The sequence below is a fragment of the Thunnus maccoyii genome, chromosome 2 (assembly GCF_910596095.1).
Source record: "Thunnus maccoyii chromosome 2, fThuMac1.1, whole genome shotgun sequence".
Lineage (NCBI taxonomy): Eukaryota > Metazoa > Chordata > Actinopteri > Scombriformes > Scombridae > Thunnus > Thunnus maccoyii.
Genome location: NC_056534.1, coordinates 6,026,804 through 6,050,304, shown reverse-complemented (window position 1 = coordinate 6,050,304; position 23,501 = coordinate 6,026,804). Strand labels below are relative to the sequence as shown.

General features: G+C 37.7%; 2 long non-coding RNA genes across 2 annotated transcripts; both read right to left on the bottom strand.

Annotated features, from left to right (window-relative positions):
• Nucleotides 1-2,787: 2,787 nt before the first annotated feature.
• Nucleotides 2,788-3,132, bottom strand: LOC121913198. Its single transcript, XR_006100237.1, has 2 exons — nucleotides 3,020-3,132; nucleotides 2,788-2,876 (listed from the first exon to the last, which is right to left on the bottom strand). It is a non-coding gene; the product is annotated as an uncharacterized LOC121913198 (long non-coding RNA).
• Nucleotides 3,133-20,385: 17,253 nt separating this feature from the next.
• Nucleotides 20,386-21,387, bottom strand: LOC121913168. The gene is made up of 4 exons (XR_006100223.1): nucleotides 21,275-21,387; nucleotides 21,061-21,148; nucleotides 20,886-20,943; nucleotides 20,386-20,599 (listed from the first exon to the last, which is right to left on the bottom strand). It is a non-coding gene; the product is annotated as an uncharacterized LOC121913168 (long non-coding RNA).
• Between the last annotated feature and the right edge of the window lie 2,114 nt (nucleotides 21,388-23,501).

Genomic DNA, 23,501 nt, shown 5'->3' with positions numbered 1-23,501 from the left:
TGTTCACATTGGTGACCTTGTTGTACAGTTGTTGAACAAACGCTCACAGTCGAGGTGTCTAAGTATGAAAATGATTCAGTCAGTGATCTACAGTTGTCACTAACAAATATGGACTGTTATACTGAAAATGCTTCACACAAAACCATCTTCAGACATGTGGTGCAACTATCATGATTTGTCATTTCTCACTGTTTTGTTTGTGTGAGAGAGAAATACACAGAAAAAGAGAAGTGTCTAGTGTAATTTCTTATTAACTTTGTGGTATTTTGTTAATTACTCTTTCATAACAAAGTCAAGATGTTGTGATATGTAGCACAACAAGCTAGTAAAGCTCTGTAAATGCAAACACATTGCAGTCTCTCCAGAGACTGTAAATGTTATCGCTGTCATTAGTCATTGGATCAGTTTCTAAACAAACTACAGTAATCGTTGCTATTGGGGGAAAGAAAACATGTCACCCAGTGCAACAGTGTGGCTCACTGAAGTATAGAAAATCACCACCCTTATCCTTCAACGCAGACAGGAGGAAGACCTCAGTGATGAAGCCTGACTCTGCAACACTGAAGCTTCACCACTAGAGGACAGTGAAACATCAGAGATACTGAATCACAACCCTGAAACAACATTTAACCATCCATCACTGATTGTTTAGACACATTTAAATTTACTTTTAGTCATTGCTCTCAATCTGTTTACTCTTCACATTAAATTCAGCAGCAGCAAGATAAATCCCCCCATGGACTCTAGAGACTGGTGGTGGTGGTTGATGACTTCTGTTGAGACTGATAAGGCTGGTGAGGTTGATGAAGTGATGCAATGATGAATCTGCAAAGACTGAGCAGTGATGGGAAGTGGTGGGGAGCGCAAAATGGCACCATAGAAGCACTAAGGCAGAGAGGGAGAAAACATATTTAAAAAGACAGAAGCAGTATGATACGCTGACAATGAAGTTGTGTCAACATGCTAATGGTTAGATGTGACCAGCTGATGTGAACAGCTGACGTCTTAATGAATGCCCAGGAGAATGATGGCAAGGAAATTATAAGTGAGCATGCGTGAGGGATGGGAATGACTGATTGTTTGAGAAATAATACTACAGACCTGAGCATGCAAAAGATAGTCTTCCTGACTGAACTTTTACTAAGTTTCATTTGTCACTAACAGATATGGACTGTTATACTGAAAAGACTTCATACTCAGTAAACTGCCACACATTCTGCTTCCCTGAGTGACCCTTAAGAAATTAAATAGGCCCAAAAGGTGATAAACATCTCACATGACAATTAAGGTCTTCTTCAATACAAACTGTGTCTGTGCATCTTCATTTTAGCAACATCCCAAATTATAATAAACTATTAAAACATGACAAATTTCATCCTAAAATAGAGGGAAAGTGAGAAATAAGTCAGAAAAAAAGAACAGATTTAAATTTTATTTGTCTTCAAAGCTGGAAAATAAATTCATAAAATGAAAAATAAACATAAAAACAATTTATTTAAAGCTGAAACTTTCTGCACACTGTCGCCCTCTGCAGCAGTGAGAGGGAACTGAAATCATGTTTCCAACTACAGTTGTTGTGGAAGCTGTCTGTTTATTATGAATCAGCCACTGCAATATCTGGATAATGTGACATTCAATAAAGTGTGATAGAACTGAGATCATGTTTGATGTGTGTAAATATACAGTATACTGCACAAGTAGATAATCAGGATTATCAGGAAATAACAGTTTGCAAAACAGCTCTAATCCTGAATATCTGTAATATAACGAACTCTACAGAGAAAAAAATAAGCTTGCATTAGTTCAGACAGAACAGTCAGTAAATTATAAATCAATTGAGTCACAAACACCACCTGACATTCAACTGATCTAAACAATCAATCATGTTTGACACATCGACATGATTCAGTTCAAGCTGCCATCAGCACATTCTTCTCAAAGCTTCTGCTACATGCTGTTACTGACTGTCTGTGCTGCTCACTTCTACCTGCTGCTGCTGCTGAAAACTGAACATGAAAACGTCCACATCATCCTCTACAGCCTCTCTCTCCACTGTCATATTTCACTGTTGTACTACTTTCTGCTTCCATCAGGTGAGTCCAGCCTCTGGTTCAACTGCATCACAACAAAATCACATGAAATTTAGGTGAAGTACTTCTCATAACTGTTACTATGAATCTGATGTTGGCCTGTTTTTTCTTTCTTTCATGATGCTCCAACCTGACTGGACTTTACTCCACGTCTTCCTGCTCCTCTGTGTCTTCTGTCTGTGCTGCAGCGACGACCTTCAAGTCTGAGACGTTCTCATACACAAGAGAAGAGTCCAACTGATGGGGAGAGATAACAAAATGAGGATTAATGGACCTCATTCATAAAACTTTCACTTAATTAGATTTTATTAATGATGTATTACATTTTGTTTAAAACTGAATTATTTGCTTTTGTGTTCAGGTGAAAATACATTATGATTTTCCATTCTGCAAGTTGTATTTTAAATATAAATTCACTTCACAGCTTCATGCTGATAATATAAATGTGTTTGAGTGCATTTATGATTCAAGTGATCATAACTGTATTTTAGGGTAAGTTCTGTCAATAAGGTCTCTCTCTCACCTCTATAGTCTCTACAGGTTCATTTAGTCCAGCGTTGGAGCTCAGAGTTTTCTTCTTCCTGGATTGAATCCAACAAAATCAAAAAGTATTTAACTAAATGAAATTCATGACTTAAAAACTGTGAAAATGTTTTAATAAGAAAATTAAAGAAAGTATTTCATTTGTATTATTTTACCTCGTCCACAGACTCAAGAGAAGCAGAGGAATCAGCATCAGGACCACCAGAATCACCCTGATGATATTCATTATAAATACTGATTTCCCTAAAAATTGAGAGCAACAGAAAGGAGATCTGGCTTATCAATAAATGTAGTATATGTGTGTGTCTGTGTATGTGTGTGTGTGTGTGTGTGTGTGTGTGTGTGTGTGTGTGTGTGTGTGTGTGTGTTCAATGAGCATAACTTACCTGCCACAACAGTCAGATATAAGGTGGAGTTATGACGTCCTCTTCTGTTCTGGGCTTCACAGTAATAATTCCCACTGTGTTCAGGTCTGACATCAGTGATGGTGAAGATCTGTCCTGATGCTTTTGGTGAGTCTTCATTCTCCTTGTACCAGGTATAATTAGCTGCTGGGTTAGCATCACTGCTACAGGTCAGATTCACTGAACTGCCCTCCACTATCTCACCAGAGGGACTCACTGACACAGAGGGAAGCTTTGGAGCATCTGGAAGACAATATGTATAGAGACACATTCCATTAATGTTGGCACACATGATTTTGAAGGATTTTTGAATCATGAAAAATAGAGCAGACTTGTGTGACTTACACTGGACATCTATAAATAGAGATTTAGATTCCAACTGTCCATACTGATTCTCGGACTTGCAGTGGTAGGTCCCTCTGTCCTCAGAGCTGATGGAGGTGAAATGATAACGATCCCCTGGTTCTTGAGGCAGTGTTTGGTTCTCCTTGTACCAGGTATAATTAGCTGCTGGGTTAGCATCACTGCTACAGATAAGATTCACTGAACTGCCCTCCACTATCTGACCAGAGGGACTCACTGACACAGAAGAGGACTTTGGAGCATCTATAAAAGATGTATTAACACAGATTATTTTAAGGTGATGATTACTACAGTGGCACATGATTTAAAAACAGCATGCGTGTGGCAGCATCTGGAAACGTGAAGGTGGTCTGGTGAATGGATGAATAGTAGATATTGTATTAATGTTTTGCTGTCTCATGTTGCTCTGCACAGCTTGTGAACTGTCTTGTGAGTGCTTATTTTGTTTTTGTGGCATCCTCTTGTCTTCTGTCTGTAATTTTTAACCATCACTTCATTGCTTTCAGAGCATCTCCAAATGGGACTGGAGTTGAAAATTAGCCAGCTGGCTAATACAGAAACACTGATTGATATGTGTTGTCCTTATACATAAGTGAAACGTATAAAAGGTTGAACTGAAGGAAACAGAACTGTTAAATTATACTTTTACAGCAGATAGAACCTGAAGAAAACACACATGATCTGCAAAATGCTTTTTGGTTAAAAAAGTGCAAAGATTTTTACCAATATAAGCAGTTTTTTACTTTTTAAGATTTTGAGATGTTTCACTCACATTTCACATCAATAAAGATGTATTCAGATGTCCTCTTCCCCAGCTGGTTCTCAGCTGTACAGTAATACTCTCCAGAGTCAGAGGACTGGATGGAGCTGAAGACAAACTGTGGATCTTTACTGAGAGGTTGAAGGTCTGGATTTACATTCTTCTTGCACCAGGTGTAATTAGCTGCTGGGTTAGCATCACTGCTACAGGTCAGAGTCACTGAACTGCCCTCAATGACATCATCAGAGGGACTCACTGACATAGAGGGAAGCTTTGGAGGATCTGTAAGAGATGATATGAACACATATTAACTTTAAGATGTAAATATTGTCATAAAACAAAGTCTGTTTCATTTGCTGATAATTTATACTCTAAAGACAATAATGGAGGCAGGAACAAATGAAAGAACGTATAAGAGAATACATTTTCAATTTTCTTTTTAATGTTTTATTATTACCACTAACCAGTGTACTGTCTCAGTTACTCACTGCCTTTCATGTAAGCAGATTTGGATTCCTGCTGGTGGGGGCAGATTGCTAATTACTAATCACTAATCAGTTGTCCTTTTCTATATTTGTTTTTCCTCCCTTGGATTGCGTGTGTGTGTGTGTGTGTGTGTGTGTGTGTGTGTTCAGATTCTGCTTGCTGTGTTATTGGCCCTGTAGTTTCAGATAACTCTATCTGCCTCATTGTCACACATCTTTCTTGTCTTGTTCTATAAATCTTGCTGTCTCTACAAACATTCTGATGACATTATGTTGCTTAGTATGGTGTCTCTGCACTTGAATACACTTACACACCGTAGCACAAGCCAGCAGGTTATTTAAAAAAAACAAAAAAACAAACAACAATTGACATCACATTTTGGTCCAAGTAAAATAGTTAAGTTGCTAAAAGTACAAAGTATAAATGAAAAAGTGTAAGCAGTTAAACTGGGTCTGACTTGTTGTAGACTATGTGGGTCAAAGTTTTTACTTGATGTGTTAGTGGAACATTGCAGAGAAAACTCACACACTGAAGGAGAGCGGAAAGACTCATATCCTGATAGAGCACAAGAATACTCGTCCTCAGGATTAATTCGATCTGGATGAAAATAAACTTTGTTTCCCTCCATTAGCTGGCCATTCTTGTACCAGATGTAGGAAGGATCAACAGGCAGCTGACAATTGCTGTGACATGTCAGCTCTGTCCAGGTGGGATTCTGGTTGGAGAAAGATTTCTTAACATTCACTTGGAAGTCTGGATCTGTGAACAACAAACAGAAATGTCATTTCAGAATTAACTGTCAACATACAGCACATACAAGCAAATATCCACATGTTCACAGTAACATTTCCTAAATGATCTGAAACATCTGAAACTAACTGATCACAACGTCAAGGAATCGACCATTTATAGCAAATGGTTATAAAGTTAGATTTGGTGGACAGGAACCTGCTCTTTGAGGGAGCTCTCAGAGAATCCAAGCAGTAATGAAGATTCTACTAACTAACCTTAATAATCACATAGATGAACATTAGATTTGAGAGAAATAAAGAATAGCAAAAGCATAGCATATAATGAGGAGACTGGGGCAGCAGATGGTGTCAGCATTAGCATGTAAACAAAGTAATAGTAAGAAGTGTCAGGTTATAATGGAAGCACTGTCCACTTCTATCAATATGATGGCCATTATTAGTCAGCTGGTAGCCAAGCAGCCGGTAAAGCTCTGTGCTCTGCCTGAACTAATATTTCGCTCCATTTCAAATGAAAATGTTACCTGTGACAGTCAAAGTGACTCCAGGTGAACCAACATATTTCCCTTCTGGGTCGTTTGTTATGAACCTGAACTTGTACTCAGCTGAGTCGCTCTCTCTCTCAGGTCTGTGATTCTCAGAGTGCAGTCCTTCTTATCACACTGATACTGAACACGACCTGAATACTCTTTTTTCAGATCCACAAACACACCATTACTCTCTTTAGTGAACCAGAATGTTTCCTTAACTACAGTAGAAGTGCCCTTTATTCTGGATGGGTATCTGTAAGTGCAGTTTATCTTCACTGTTGATCTTTTGAAGGCACAGATCTGAGTAGAGGTGTAAGTCACTCCCCAGCCATTCTGACCCTGTACCACTGTAACACAGAGCACATCAGAAACCACAATCAGATTCAAAACAACATCAGGGGAAAGACTTATTTTCACTTATTATTGTGTTTCAGATTGCAAACCTGGAAAGGAAACTAGGAAACAAATATACAAATATTTAGTTTGCTTAATATCAGTTTTAAAGAAACAAACAAGTGAAAGTTTTTGAGATGGTTTAAAGACAGATTAATGTTTGATCATTGCTGTTTCTCTCTCAGTAGTGTTTTGAAGGTAAATCTATACAGTAAAAGAGAGACAAGACACAGCAGACAGTTTAGTTAAAACAGAGTAGTATGAAGTAAAGTGACTCTCTATCATATGTGAGTGTCAAATATTGATTTAAGTCTTGAATCTATTTATAAATAAGTGAAGCATCATTTCAAATCTAAAAACAATCCACATGATTCAAGTGCTGTTTTGGGCAAGTTATATAAGTAAATGCATTTTTAATTAAAAACAAAAACAAAACAAAACATTTTTGTGTACACAAATGTGAGCAATTGAACATAAATGTGCATATTGGTCAACCAACAAAAATGTCCCAACCATTATAAAACCAATCCTATGCCTCATGGCTGCAGAGTTTTAAGGATAGACTATGTATCACTTTACAGGTCAAATATAAACATGGTGATCTGAGAATGAATGATTTCTTCCTCTCTGAAACTCATTTCATGCTCCTCTGAATAAGTTACAGTGTCCCTACAATGTAAATGTAGACATACAGTACCTGACACAGAGAGAAGGAAGACAACAAATCCACTCGCTGCTGCTGTTAAACTCATAGCTGCTCCTCTCATCTCTCTGACTTTAGAGATAATAAAACATGTCTGCAGGTAAATAATAATCCCAAGAAGAAAAAAGACAAGACTTCAATGTAGAAGGACGTTGTCTTCATAAGATCACGTCAGGCAGAAGACAGAAGTCAAGCTGTTAAAAATAAACTCAACTTCCTTCCTCTTTACATTATTAACATGCAAAATGAGCAAGATGCCAGTAGATGAAACTTAAGAAGTAATGATGTGTTGATTTCAAGTGGATATGGGGGTTTCAGGCTTATCTCAGACTTTCAACTAATAAAAATAAAAATGTCCTGACAGCTCAATTCCTCCGTATAAACCTGGAAACTGTGTGTAACAACTGATCTGTGCAGATGTGTAGCAGAACGCAGAACATTAATTACTGTCAAGTCCTGACCACTGCTGTATGATGCTGCTGCCAGCTGTGACACACAGCCAGCTGTGGGCAACAGACCGAACATCAGTAGCCTACTGATGTTTCTGCGAAATCCCGGATACATTCAGTAACACCTGAACAACATTATTACAAGGTTTAGACATTAATCTAACACGTTTCAGACCTGCCTGAGTCACATTAATAGCTGCAGCCTATTTTGATGGAAATTTCTGTAGATGATGTCATAGATGCGAAACACTAGAGAAGTAAAAGAAGCAAAATACATGAAAGTTGGTTTGTGATTGTGTGATCGTGTAGTGTGTGTGCGCATCTCTGCTATTTAAAGACACGCAATTTGAGTCTCTTGTGCTCTCTGCAGTTTTTATTATGGACCAATCTGTGTGCTGGAATGTGGAGAAAAGCCTGAAAACACTCAATTAGACGCAAAACAAGGGAAAACTGCACTCAGCTGCAGAAATTTATGAACATTTTTGCTCCGAATAAGATCTTAAAACGAGGCATATTGCGGGTGAAAATGCTTCGCAATTCAGAGCTCTATTAACGGGCGCAATCCATTCTTTGTGGATTTGGCCCTAAGTGTTTTCTAAGTTTAACTTTGAATTTACAGTATAAAGAAACAGTTTTAGATGCTGTTTACAGTTAATCTCTCTGTGCACTGAGACAGAACATCGTACAGTCTGAAGGTTCAGTGAAGGAACAAGAATGTATTGAACCTGTGAACATTAATGCAGTTTTATTGAACAGGAAAAGAAGAAGGAAATGAATCATTAGAGAGTCTGTGCTTGTCTTGGTTAGTTTCCGCTGTGTTAGTTCTTTGGTAAAGTTGCTGCTGAGGTAGGTGTGAAAACCACAAAGAAATGCAGAACATGAAGTGTGGGAAATTTTGGAAAGAAGCTAAAATTAAATGTGTGACAGTAAGTTTTCACAGGGAGGAGCAACTGTTATAACTGTAACAGCTAAAACAGTTGTCCAGCTCTACAGTACAGAGTGCAGAAATTACCAAACAGATTTTAAACATCATGACAAGACAAAATTCTCGGTGCATTGCTGTACCATCATAGAACTATGTATATATGCATATGCATGTATAAAAATACATGATTCTTACAATCCATGGAGGGAGGGTGGAAAAACCTTATTAGCCAGGCCCCACCCCCACCACCCATGACACAGACACAGCTGAATGTTTGGTGTTGTAGAGTTTAAAAGTTATTCATCATACTGCATCACACATACATCAAACCTAGAAAAGTGCTGATCTGGGATATTTTATATTTACTTTCTTAAAATGACTTCATGCTGCTCTGAATAAGTGTGCTAAATGTCCTACAATGTAAATGTAGATATACAGTACCTGACACAGAGAGAAGGAAGACAACAAATCCACTCGCTGCTGCTGTTAAACTCATAGCTGCTCCTCTCATCTCTCTGTGAGGCTTCAGAGACAATAAAACACATCAAATAATGTACAAAACATGTAATAGTCATATCAGTAAACTATTCTACTTACAACAGAGAGGGACGTTGTCTGTTAAGATGCTCGTCCTCTGTCATCTGTGAGCAGTAGTCAGATATCAGGAAGGTAAATGACTTGATTTCCTTCCTCTTTCTTATTATTATGAATATTCATGAGGAGCCACATGACAGTAAACACATAAGTTAAAAACAAGTTTTACTGTTAATATAATCTATGTTAGAGAGAATAAGAGACCAGTGTTCTGGCCTGTTAGTAATTTAAAGAGAGAAGAGAAATAATAAGACTTTTTTAAAATCTTTTTTACATTTCATTATATAAAGAACAAACATGACACATGACGGATGTGTGACAGTTGGTTTGATGCATCTCCTCACACTTGTAGTGCTTGTTAATACACTGAATACACCACCATGAGTTCAAAGAGATGTACTGCAAATTTACTTTTAGTAGTTTTCATTTTTTATGATTCAGCTGCATCTTAATTTGTTTACCCTTGACATTAAATTCATCAAACATTACAGTTAGAGGTTCAGTTTCAGAAGTGTTGATTGTTCACATTGGTGACCTTGTTGTACAGTTGTTGAACAAACACTCACAGTCAGTGTGTCTAAGTATGAAAATGATTCAGTCAGTGATCTACAGTTGTCATTAACAAATATGGACTGTTATATTGAAAATGCTTCATACAAAACCATCTTCAGACATGTGATGCAACTGTCATGATTTGTCATTTCTCACTGTTTTGTTTGTGTGAGAGAGAAATACACAGAAAAAGAGAAGTGTCTAGTGGTATTTCTTATTAACTTTGTGGTATTATGTTAATTACTCTTTCATAACAAAGTCAAGATGTTGTGATATGTAGCACGACAAGATAGTAAAACTTTGTAAATGCAAACACATTGCAGTCTCTCCAGAGACTGTAAATGTTATTGCTGTCATTAGTCATTGGAGCCGTTTCTAAACAAACTACAGTAATCATTGCTATTGGGGGAAAGAAAACATGTCACCCAGTGCAACAGTGTGGCTCACTGAAGTATAGAAAATCACCACCCTTATCCTTCAATGCAGACAGGAGGAAGACCTCAGAGATGAAGCCTGACTCTGCAACACTGAAGCTTCACCACTAGAGGACAGTGAAACATCAGAGATACTGAATCACAACCCTGAAACAACATTTAACCATCCATCACTGATTGTTTAGACACATTTAAATTAACGTTTAGTCTTTGCTCTTAATCTGTTTACTCTTGACATTAAACTCAGCAGCAGCAAGATAAATCCCCCATGGAGTCTAGAGACTGGCGGTGGTGGCTGATGACTTCTGTTGAGACTGATAAGGCTGGTGAGGTTGATGAAGTGATGCACTGATGAATCAGCAAAGACTGAGCAGTGATGGGAAGTGATGGGGAGCGCAAAATGGCACCATAGAAGCACTAAGGCAGAGAGGGAGAAAACATATTTAAAAAGACAGACGCAGTATGATACGCTGACAATGAAGGTTTGTCAACATGTTATTGGTTAGATGTGACCAGCTGATGTGAACAGGAAGATTGTCTTCCTGACTGAACTTTTGCTACGTTTCATTTGTCACTAACAAATATGGACTGTTATACTGAAAAGACTTTATACTCAGTAAACTGCCACACATTCTGCTTCCCTGAGTGACCCCAAAGACATTAAATAGACCCAAAAGGTGATAAACATCTCACATGACAATTAAGGTCTTCTTCAATACAAACTGTGTCTGTGCATCTTCATTTTAGCAACATCCCAAATCATAATAAACTATTAAAATGTGACAAGTTTCATCCAAAATAGAGGGAAAGTGAGAAATAAGTCAGAACAAAAGAACAGATTTAAATTTTATTTGTCTTCAAAGCTGGAAAATAAATTCATAAAATGAAAAATAAACATAAAAACAATTTATTTAAAGCTGAAACTTTCTGCACGCTGTCACCCTCTGCAGCAGTGAGAGGGAACTGAAATCATGTTTCCAACTACAGAGTTGTTGTGGAAGCTGTCTGTTTATTGTGAATCAGCCACTGCAATATCTGGATAATGTGACATTCAGCAAAGTGTGATAGAACTGAGATTATGTTTGATGTGTGTAAATATACAGTATACTGCACAAGAAGATAATCAGGATTCCTCAAAAGTGATTGATTACATTATTTATACATTTAAAATAACATTTTGCAAAACAGCTCTAATTCTTAATATCTGTAATATAACGAACTCTACAGAGAAAAAAATAAGCTTGCATTAGTTCAGACAGAACATTCAGTAAATTATAAATCAATTGAGTCACAAACACCACCTGACATTCAACTGATCTAAACAATCAATCATGTTTGACACGTCGACATGATTCAGTTCAAGCTGCCATCAGCACATTCTTCTCAAAGCTTCTGCTACATGCTGTTATTGACTGTCTGTGCTGCTCACTTCTACCTGCTGCTGCTGCTGAAAACTGAACATGAAAACGTCCACATCATCCTCTACAGCCTCTCTCTCCACTGTCATATTTCACTGTTGTACTACTTTCTGCTTCCATCAGGTGAGTCCAGCCTCTGGTTCAACTGCATCACAACAAAATCACATGAAATTTAGGTGAAGTACTTCTCATAACTGTTACTATGAATCTGATGTCGGTGTGTTTTTTCTTCCTTTCATGATGCTCCAGCCTGACTGGACTTTACTCCACGTCTTCCTGCTCCTCTGTGTCTTCTGTCTGTGCTGCAGCAACGACCTGCAAGTCTGAGACGTTCTCATACACAAGAGAAGAGTCTAACTGATGGGGAGAGATGTCAAAATGAGGATTAATGGACCTCATTCATGAAACTTGCAATTAATTAGATTTTATTAATGATGTATTAAATTGTGTTTAAAACTGAATTATTTGCTATTGCGTTCATTACGATTTTCTATTCTGCAAGTTGTAATTTAAATATAAATTCACTTCACAGCTTCATGCTGACAATATGAATGTGTTTGAGTGCATTTATGAGTCAAGTGATCATAAGTGTATTTTAAGGTAAGTTCTGTCAATAAGGTCTCTCTCTCACCTCTATAGTCTCTACAGGTTCATTTAGCCCAGTGTTGGAGCTCAGAGTTTTCTTCTTCCTGGATTAAATTCAACAAAATCAAATAGTTTTTAACTAAATGAAATTCATGACTTAAAAACTGTGAAAATGTTTTAATAAGAAAATAAAAGAAGGTCTTTAATTTTTATTATTTTACCTCGTCCACAGACTCAAGAGAAGCAGAACAATCAGCATCAGGACCACCAGAATCACCCTGATGATATTCATTATAAATACTGATTTCCCTAAAAATTGAGAGCAACAGGAAGGAGATATGGCTCATCAATAAATGCACTGAAGTGTAACATGTTGTATTGGAGCTGCTCAGTGAACTACAGCAGCAGACTGAATGTGAAGCAGGCGGAGCTGAAGAAAGCAGACATGATCAGACAAATCTTTCCTAGTATTTTTAACAAGGTTGACAAGACCAACAGCTGTATGTTTCTTTTTAAATGAACTGTTTCACTCACATTTCACATCAATAAAGATGTATTCAGATGTCCTCTTCCCCAGCTGGTTCTCAGCTGTACAGTAATACTCTCCAGAGTCAGAGGGCTGGATGGAGCTGAAGACAAGCTGTGGTTCTTTACTGAGAGGTTGAAGGTCTGGATTTACATTCTTCTTGTACCAGGTGTATTTAGCTGCTGGGTTAGCATCACTGCTACAGGTCAGAGTCACTGAATTGCCCTCAATGATTTCACCAGAGAGACTCACTGACACAGAGGGAAACTTTGGGGCATCTGGAGGAGAAAACATAGTTGGACAACAGTTGAATAATTGAGAAAATTTAAGAAGCAAATCTTAGATACTAAGTGTGTGGTGAAAGTTGATTCCCTCATATACAAATCAACTGTCTGTTACCTTGGATACATTTTGACATTGTGTTAGTGACATATTTAAATAAACTCACACACGGAAGGAGAGCGGTAATCCTCATGTCCTCTCAAAGTACAGGAGACGTTGTCACCAGGATTAAACTGCCCTGAATAAAGAGAAGTTTCCTCCTTCATAACTCTCTGTCCGTTCTTGAACCAGACGTAAGAAATACGACCTGCTGGACTGCAGCTGCTGAGACATTTCAGCTCTGCCTCGGTATAAGACTGATGGACTGTTATTGTGATCACCTGCACCTGGAGAGCTGCATATGTGAGGAAGGACACAAAATGTCATTTGTTATCAGTAAAATATACAAACATACAGTCAAAATAACCTTTGTAGTTCTTGTGGGTGAAATGTTTTGGGATCATCCAATCAAAAGTGTAAATGGGAGAAAGTACTCAATATAATCAAATCAATTTCATGTGCAAGTCTTCAACAATAACTATTCACCACTTTCACTAGTCATCAGTTTGTGTTCATCAGTACCTATGACAGTCAGAGTTGATCCAGGTAAATTACTCCTCCATTCAAAGCTCTGTGTTTTGAATGTGAAGTGATACTGGGCTGAATCGCTCTCTCTCAGGTCAGAGATTCTCAGAGTGGAGCGTCCTCTCTCTGTTTCAAGGAGCTGAACACGACCTGCAAACAGGGAGTCTTCACTAAGGTCCTCAGGCTGTGAGGAATTCTGCCACTGATGACTACGTTCAGGACTGAACCAGAATTTTGATGTGATAGGTCCTAAACTGTGGTATGTGCAAGAAATGTCCACTGATGATCCTCTGAAGGCACAGATGCTTCTGTCAGTGTAAGTCACTCTGTTGCAGTATGGACCAAAGAGACCTGAGATATAGAATTAATTTAAAATAGCACAGTTAGTCCTGAATCCTTAGTCGTGTGTAGGTGACAAAATGAATTATTATTGATTATTAATATATATTATAAAATGACTTATTTGTGGTATCTATTCACAAAGATACAAAGTTAGTTGTGGTTTAACTTTTCAGGTTTTGAGACGCTACCAAATCAACACAATGTAGGTCAACAGAATTTAGTTTGTGCATAAAAATCATGTTTGAAAATTGTTTTGGTTACTCTGAATCATCCACAGACATATCTGTCAACAATTTTCATTGGAACTACTTTCTACTCAAGATGTACTCTCTATAAAAACTGTCCACAACAAGGTCTGTAAATTATCCAAAGTAACAGGGACGATGTTTCTGGTAAGACACATAGATAGATTGTTTTCAAATATTGGTTTTCAAAGCTTTAAGCAGTACAAACAATATTTAATTCACTTTCTTTGTACTGGGATGGCAGCAGACTATTCCAGGATTGATATTTCAAAATTTAGGCACATGAAACTGTAACTATTCACATGGTTAGAAAAGGATCAGAAAATATGTTTTGTGTATTTTGAGTGAACAGACTTTTTAAATATACAGTAAACTCTTATTTTACATTTATTTTGCAGTCAGCACAGTGAATAAGATATGAGTTCAACATGTGTAAAATCTCATGGGGCTGTGGTTCAGTTTTGTTCCACTTCTATGTCAATTTCTGAATCACATGCTGCCCCTGAATTACATGTAGATACAAGGTATAGTACAATAGGTTAAAGGCTCCACTAGATGTGGTTAGTTTAGTGAGAAACTCACACACTGAAGGAGCAGGATGATGCTCAAATCCTTTTACAGCGCAGGAATAGCTGTCTGAGGAGAAAAGGAACTTCCTATAAGTAGAAGATGTTTCATCCTGAATTTTCTGTCCAGTCTTGTACCAGATGAAGGAAGAATTATCAGGCAGATGACAACTGCTGTTACACTTCAGATAAACCTGGCTGTCTTTTGAGCGTTTCAGTACTTGTAGATTTGGATCTGCAAGGAAAAAAAAGGAATACACACACACACACACACACACACACACACACACACACGTGTATATGTACATATATATATATGTGTGTGTGTGTGTGTGTGTGTGTGTGTGTGTGTATGTATATATGTGTATGTGTGTGTATATATATATATCATACAAATCCACACATATACATATATATTCACACACACACACACACACGATAATATAGATCCTTCAATTACAATCAGTATTAAATGAAATTCATCTCCATGTCTAAATGTCATTTATGTTCAGACACACACAAACACTCACAGTACTGTAGTACTGTGAGTACTTTTCTAATTTTTACTAGTCTAAGATATTAACCATTTGACGCTACATTAAGTCTTCCAATGAAAATTTTACCTGTGACAGTCAAAGTGACTCCAGGTAAACCAGTAAATCTCCCTCCTGGTTGGTTTGTTATGAACATGAACTTGTATTGAGCTGAGTCGCTCTCTCTCAGGTCTGTGATTCTCAGAGTGCAGTCGTTCTTATCACAGTGATACTGAACACGACCTGAATACTCTGAGTCTGTTCTCAGATCCACAAATTCATCACCTTTAATAAACCAGAATGTTTCTTGAACTGTAGTATCATTGTCATTTATTCTGGATGGGTATCTGTAGGTGCAGTTTATGTCCACTGTTGATCCTTTTAAGGCACAGTTCTGAGTAGAAGTGTAAGTCACTTCCCAGCCATTCTGACCCTGTACCACTGTAACACAGAGCACATCAGAAACCACAATCAGATTCATAACAACAATTAAGAATCATTGAAAAAGACAAAGTGGATCACGGCACCAACATGATTTTATGTGTAGTCATTGTCATTCAAAGCTCCTCATCGTGCATCAATCTAACTAGAACTGAACTGGAATACAGTATTTTATCATTTGTTACTGCTGAGTGTTTCAGCTTTAGCCCAAGTGTCTACTGTTGTTATCCTTGTTCATTTTAGTTTTAAAAAAGCTAAACGCCTGAAATGTGTCTCTTATATGTTATCAAACAAATCCCTCAAATAGAAAATGAGTAAAAGCATATTAAACTAACTTTTTTGGAGTAGAGCAGCAGATCAGTGGTACATCAATGTTGTTTTCACCTCATTAAAACTTGACAGACTTGTTCTGTATCATTCTTTTTCTCCATGTTTATTTACTTTTTAGCCACTTTATAATTCTAGTATATGACTTTCATAACATAATTACTGAATCATGTCTGGGTTAAAAACACGCATCAAAGTCCAAATACAAAGTTTTTTTCTTAGAATTACATATAATGTATTTACATTACAAAGATGCTGTTTACAGTTCATCTCTCTGTGCACTGAGACAGAACATCGTACAGTCTGAAGGTTCAGTGAAGGAACAAGAATGTATTGAACCTGTGAACATTAATGCAGTTTTACTGAACAGGAAAAGCAGAAGTAAATGAATCATTAGAGAGTCTGTGCTTGTCTTGGTTAGTTTCCTCTCTGTTAGTTCTTTGGTCAAGTTGCTGCTCAATTAAGTGTGAAAACCACAAAGAAATGCAGAACATGAAGTGTGGGAAACTTTTGAAAGCGGCTAAGATAAAATGTGTGACAAGTTTTAACAGGGAGGGGCAACTGTTATAACCGTAACAGCTAAAACAGTTGTCCAGCTCTACAGTACAGAGTGCAGAAATTACCAAACAGATTTTAAACATCATGACAAGATGAAATTCTCAGTGCATTGCTGTACCATCATAGAACTATGTATATATGCATATGCATGTATAAAAATATATGATTCTCACAATCCATGGAGGGAGGGTGGACAAACCTCATTAGCCAGGCCCCACCCCCACCACCCATGACGCAGACACAGCTGAACATCTTAATATAATATTATTAAAGTGTTCAGCAGTGAATACTGTTATTATTATTTTTTGTCTTCATTCAACAGCTATATTTTACACAGAAATAAACAGAAGTGAATGTTTGGTGTTGTAGAGTTTAAAAGTTATTCATCATACTGCATCACACAAACATCAAACCTAGAAAAGTGCTGATCTATATATATTCTATATATTTACTTTCTTAAAATGACTTCATGCTGCTCTGAATAAGTGTGCTAAATGTCCTACAATGTAAATGTAGATATACAGTACCTGACACAGAGAGAAGGAAGACAACAAATCCACTCGCTGCTGCTGTTAAACTCATAGCTGCTCCTCTCATCTCTCTATGAGGCTTCAGAGACAATAAAATACATCAAATAATGTAAACAACATGTAATAATCATATCAGTAAACTATTCTACTTACAACAGAGAAGTACGTTGTCTATTAAGATGCTCGTCCTCTGTGATCTGTGAGCAGATGTCAGATATCAGGATGTTAAATGACTTGGTTTCCTTCCTCTTTCTTATTAATATGAAAATTCATGAGGAGCCACATGACAGTAAACACATAAGTTAAAAACAAGTTTTACTGTTAATATAATCTATGTTAGAGAGAATAATCAATCAATCAATCAATTTTTATTTATATAGCGCCATATCACAACAGAAGTCATCTCAAGGCACTTTTCACATAGAGCAGGTCAAGACCGTACTCTTTAATTTACAGAGACCCAACAATTCCCCCATGAGCAAGCACTTGGTGACAGCGGTAAGGAAAAACTCCCCTTTAACGGGTAGAAACCTCAAGCAGAACCCGGCTCTTGGTGGGCGGCCATCTGCTTTGACCGGTTGGGTTGAGAGAGAGAAAGAGAGAGGGAAAGGGGGAGGGGGGACAGGAGAGCAACAATCACAACAACAACAACAAGCATAAGCATCAATAGACAGGGAAGGATGCCATCAGGACTGTGAAGGACCGCGAAGGTTCGGCCCGGGACCCAGGTTTTCCTGTGAGATGAGAAAGCACAAAAAACTCCGGGGAAGAAGCAAAGTTAGTGACATGCATTGATGTTACATGAATGCATACAGATGGAGAGGAGGAGGAGGAGGAGAGAGGAGCTCAGTGCACCATGGGAAGTCCCCCAGCAGTCTAGGCCTATAGCAGCATAACTAAGGGCTGATCCAAGGTGAGCGTGGTCAGCCCTAACTATAAGCTTTATCAAAAAGGAAAGTTTTAAGCCTACTCTTAAACATAGAGAGGGTGTCTGCACCCCGGACTGAATCTGGTAGATGGTTCCATAGAAGAGGAGCCTGATAGCTGAAGGCTCTGCCTCCCATTCTACTTTTAAAGACTGTAGGGACCACCAGTAAGCCTGCATACTGGGAGTGCAGTGTTCTAGTGGGATAATACGGTACTATGAGCTCTTCAAGATATGATGGTGCCTGACTATTAAGGGCTTTGTAAGTTAGGAGAAGGATTTTAAATTCTATTCTAGATTTTACAGGAAGCCAATGTAGCAAAGCTAAAATGGGAGAAATGTGGTCTCTTTTTCTAGTTTTAGTCAGAACACGTGCAGCTGCATTCTGGACCAGCTGGAGAGTCTTTAGAGACTTGTTAGGGCAGCCTGATAATAAGGAATTGCAATAATCCAGCCTAGAAGTAAGAGACCAGTGTTCTGGCCTGTTAGTAATTTAAAGAGAGAAGAGAAATAATAAGACATTTTTATTATCTTTTTCAAATTTAGTTATCTAAAGAAAAAACATGACACGTGACGGATGTGTGACAGTTGGTTTGTTGCATCTCCTCACACTTGTAGTGCATGTTAAGACATTGAATACACCACCATGAGTTCAAAGAGATGTACTGCAAATTAACTCTTACTAGTTTTCACTTTTTATGATTGAGTTGCATCTTAATTTGTTTACCCTTAACATTAAATTCATCAAACATTACAGTTAGAGGTTCAGTTTCAGAGGCGTTGATTGTTCACATTGGTGACCTTGTTGTACAGTTGTTGAACGTACTCCCACAGTCAAGGTGTCTAAGTATGAAAATGATTCAGTCAGTGATCTACAGTTGTCACTAACAAATATGGACTGTTATACTGAAAATGCTTCATACAAAACCATCTTCAGGCATGTGGTGCAACTATCATGATTTGTCATTTCTCACTGTTTTGTTTGTGTGAGAGAGAAATACACAGAAAAAGAGAAGTGTCTAGTGGTATTTCTTATTAATTTTGTGGTATTATGTTAATTACTCTTTCATAACAAAGTCAAGATGTTGTGATATGTAGCACAACAAGCTAGTAAAACTCTGTAAATGCAAACACATTGCAGTCTCTCCAGAGACTGTAAATGTTATTGCTGTCATTAGTCATTGGAGCCGTTTCTAAACAAACTACAGTAATCGTTGCTTTTGGGGGAAAGAAAACATGTCACCCAGTGCAACAGTGTGGCTCACTGAAATATAGAAAATCACCACCCTTATCCTTCAATGCAGACAGGAGGAAGACCTCAGTGATGAAGCCTGACTCTGCAACACTGAAGCTTCACTACTAGAGGACAGTGAAACATCAGAGATAATGAATCACAACCCTAAAACAACATTTAACCATCCATCACTGATTGTTTAGACACATTTAAATTTACTTTTAGTCATTGCTCTTAATCTGTTTACTCTTGACATTAAACTCAGCAGCAGCAAGATAAATCCCCCCATGGACTCTAGAGACTGGCGGTGGTGGTTGATGACTTCTGTTGAGACTGATAAGGCTGGTGAGGTTGATGAAGTGATGAATCTGCAAAGACTAAGCAGTGATGGGGAAGTGATGGGGAGCGCAAAATGGTGCCATAGAAGAACTAAGGCAGAGAAGGAGAAAACATATTTAAAAAGACAGCTGCAATATCATAGGCTGACAATGAAGGTGTGTCAACATGCTATTGGTTAGATGTGACCAGCTGATGTGAACAGCTGACGTCTTTATGAATGCCCAGGGGAATGATGGCAAGGAAATTATAAGTGAGCGTGCGTGAGGGATGTGACAAGTTTCATCCAAAATAGAGGGAAAGAGAGAAATAAGTCAGAACAAAAGAACAGATTTAAATTTTATTTGTCTTAAAAGCTGGAAAATAAATTCATAAAATGAAAAATAAACATAAAAACAATTTATTTAAAGCTGAAACTTTCTGCATGCTGTCGCCCTCTGCAGCAGTGAGAGGGAACTGATGTTTGATGTGTGTAAATATACAGTGTACTGCAGAAGAAGATAATCAGGATTCCTCAAAAGTGATTAATTACAGTATTTATACATTTAAAATAACAGTTTGCAAAACAGCTCTAATCCTTAATATCTGTAATATAACGAACTCTACAGAGAAAAAATAAGCTTGCATTAGTTCAGACAGAACATTCAGTAAATTATAAATCAATTGAGTCACACACACCACCTGACATTCAACTGATCTGAACAATCAATCATGTTTGACACGTCGACATGATTCAGTTCAAGCTGCCATCAGCACATTCTTCTCAAAGCTTCTGCTACATGCTGTTACTGACTGTCTGTGCTGCTCACTTCTACCTGCTGCTGCTGCTGAAAACTGAACATGAAAACGTCCACATCATCCTCTACAGCCTCTCTCTCCACTGTCATATTTCACTGTTGTACTACTTTCTGCTTCCATCAGGTGAGTCCTGCCTCTGGTTCAACTGCATCACAACAAAATCACATGAAATTTAGGTGAAGTACTTCTCATAACTGTTACTATGAATCTGATGTCGGCCTGTTTTTTCTTCCTTTCATGATGCTCCAACCTAACTGGACTTTACTCCACGTCTTCCTGCTCCTCTGTGTCTTCTGTCTGTGCTGCAGTGACGACCTGCGAGTCTGAGACTTCATACACAGGAGAAGAGTCCAACTGATGGGGAGAGATAACAAAATGAGGATTAATGGACCTCATTCATGAAACTTGCATATAATTAGATTAAATTAATGATGAATTAAATTGTGTTTAAAACTGAATTATTTGCTATTGTGTTCAGGTGAAAATACATTACGATTTTCTATTCTGCAAGTTGTATTTTAAATATAAATTCACTTCACAGCTTCATGCTGATAATATGAATGTGTTTGAGTGCATTTATGAGTCAAGTGATCATAACTGTATTTTAGGGTAAGTTCTGTCAATAAGGTCTCTCTCTCACCTCTATAGTCTCTACAGGTTCATTCAGTTCAGTGGTGGAGCTCAGAGTTTTCTTCTTCCTGGATTGAATTCAACAATATCAAGAAATATTTAACTAAATGAAATTCATGACTTAAAAACTATGAAAATGTTTTAGTAAGAAAACAAAAGAAGGTATTTCATTTCTATTGTCTTACCTTGACCACAGACTCAAGAGAAGCAGAACAATCAGCATCAGGACCACCAGAATCACCCTGATGATATTCATTATAATTACTGATTTCCCTAAAAATTTAGAGCAACAGAAAGGAGATATGGCTCATCAATAAATGCAGTATACAAGTGTGTGTGTGTGTGTGTGTGTGTGTGTGTGTGTGTGTGTGTGTCTGAAGTTCAATGAGCATAACTTACCTGATCCAACAGTCAGATATAAGGTGGAGTTATGACGTCCTCTTCTGTTCTGGGCTTCACAGTAATAATTCCCACTGTGTTCAGGTCTGACATCAGTGATGGTGAAGATCTGTCCTGATGCTTTTGGTGAGTCTTCATTCTCCTTGTACCAGGTATAATTAGCTGCTGGGTTAGCATCACTGCTACAGGTCAGATTCACTGAACTGCCCTCCACTATCTCACCAGAGGGACTCATTGACACAGAGGGAAGCTTTGGAGCATCTGGAGGAGATGTATCAAAATGAATTAAATATAAAATGAGGAAGGGTTGCATTAGTACAACATGTTGTATTGGAGCTGCTCAGTGAACTACAGCAGCAGACTGAATGTGAAGCAGGCAGAGCTGAAGAAAGCAGACATGATCAGACAAATCTTTCCTAATATTTTTTAACAAGGTTGACAAGACCAACAGCTGTATGTTTTTAAATAAACAGTTTCACTCACATTTCACATCAATAAAGATGTATTCAGATGTCCTCTTCCCCAGCTGGTTCTCAGCTGTACAGTAATACTCTCCAGAGTCAGAGGACTGGATGGAGCTGAAGACAAGCTGTGGTTCTTTACTGAGAGGTTGAAGGTCTGGATTTACATTCTTCTTGTACCAGGTGTATTTAGCTGCTGGGTTAGCATCACTGCTACAGGTCAGAGTCACTGAACTGTTCAGCATAATGTCCCCAGAGGGACTCACAGACACCAGAGGAATCTTACGTGCATCTGAAGGAGAAAATATGGACATTTTTTAATCTTATGATCCAATCATATTCATGCAGCTGTACAGTGCAGACATCATAACATGACACTTATCACTGTTGCTGTCTGCTGATTATGCTCATGCTTGTGGAATAAACTCACACACTGATGGAGAGGAGAACGTCTCATGTCCTTTCAAAGCACAGGAATAGCTGTCTGCAGGATAAAAAAAGCCCAAATAAAAAGGAGATGTTTGTTCTGTTATTATCCGTCCATTCTTGTACCAGATGTAGGAGGGACGATCATCTAGATGACAACTGCTGTGACACTTCATCTTTGCCCGAACACAGGTGTGAATTTTGCAGGATGTTAATCTGATCACCTGCACCTGGATATCTAGATATGTGAAGAAATAGAAATATCATTTATCTTTATACATGCACAAAATATAAACACAAACATTTACAGTACTATTTTCAAGATATTTAATGTTTGGAATTAAATAAGTATTCAGATGAAAATGTTACCTGTGACAGTCAAAGTGACTCCAGGTGAACCAGTAAATCTCCCTCCTGGTTGGTTTGTTATGAACATAAACTTGTACTCAGCTGAGTCGCTCTCTCTCAGGTCTGTGATTCTCAGAGTGCAGTTGTTCTTATCACAGTGATACTGAACACGACCTGAATACTCTGAGTCTGTTCTCAGATCCACAGGTTCATTATTACTCAATTTAGTAAACCAGAATGTTTTCTCAACTGTATTATCATGATCATTTATTCTAGATTGGTATCTGTAGGTGCAGTTTATGTCCACTGTTGATCCTTTTAAGGTACAGATGTGAGTAGAAGTGTAAGTCACTCCCCAGTCATTCTGACCCTGTACCACTGTAACACAGAGCACATCAGAAACCACAATCAGATTCATAACATCAATTGATAATGAGTTAATCAGCTACTAAGACAAGCTGTGTATCATAGTGCTAACATGTTTTTGGGGGCAAGATAATCTGGACCAGCTTCAAAATATGATTGTCTGCTGTCACCTGTCACAGAAGTTTCTTATCATGCATCAAGCTAAAAATAACTGAGCTGAAGTATTGCGCTTTATCAGGTATTTATCATATTGTATAATTTTATGTTGGGACATCGGAATATTTCTTACTAAATTTTTGATTTGGTCCGTTCATTCTTGATGTTTTTATTGTTGTACTCTTTGTCTAAGAACTCAAAGAAAAATGGAAGAACATATTCAATTTTCAGAGGGACAAAATTTTGAGAATCTGTTCCTTTAAATCCATGAAAGAAAGAATGAATAATAGTTTATATTTGTGTTGATGATTGTAAATGTGAAGCAGGCAGAGCTAAGAGAGCCTGATCAGCAAAATATTTCACTGGTTAATGAAGCCTGAAAAAAGTTGTCATCAGCTATGTGATGCTTTTTTAACATAGACTGTGTTTCACTCACATTTCACATTTATCTCAGTGAATTCAGATGGCCT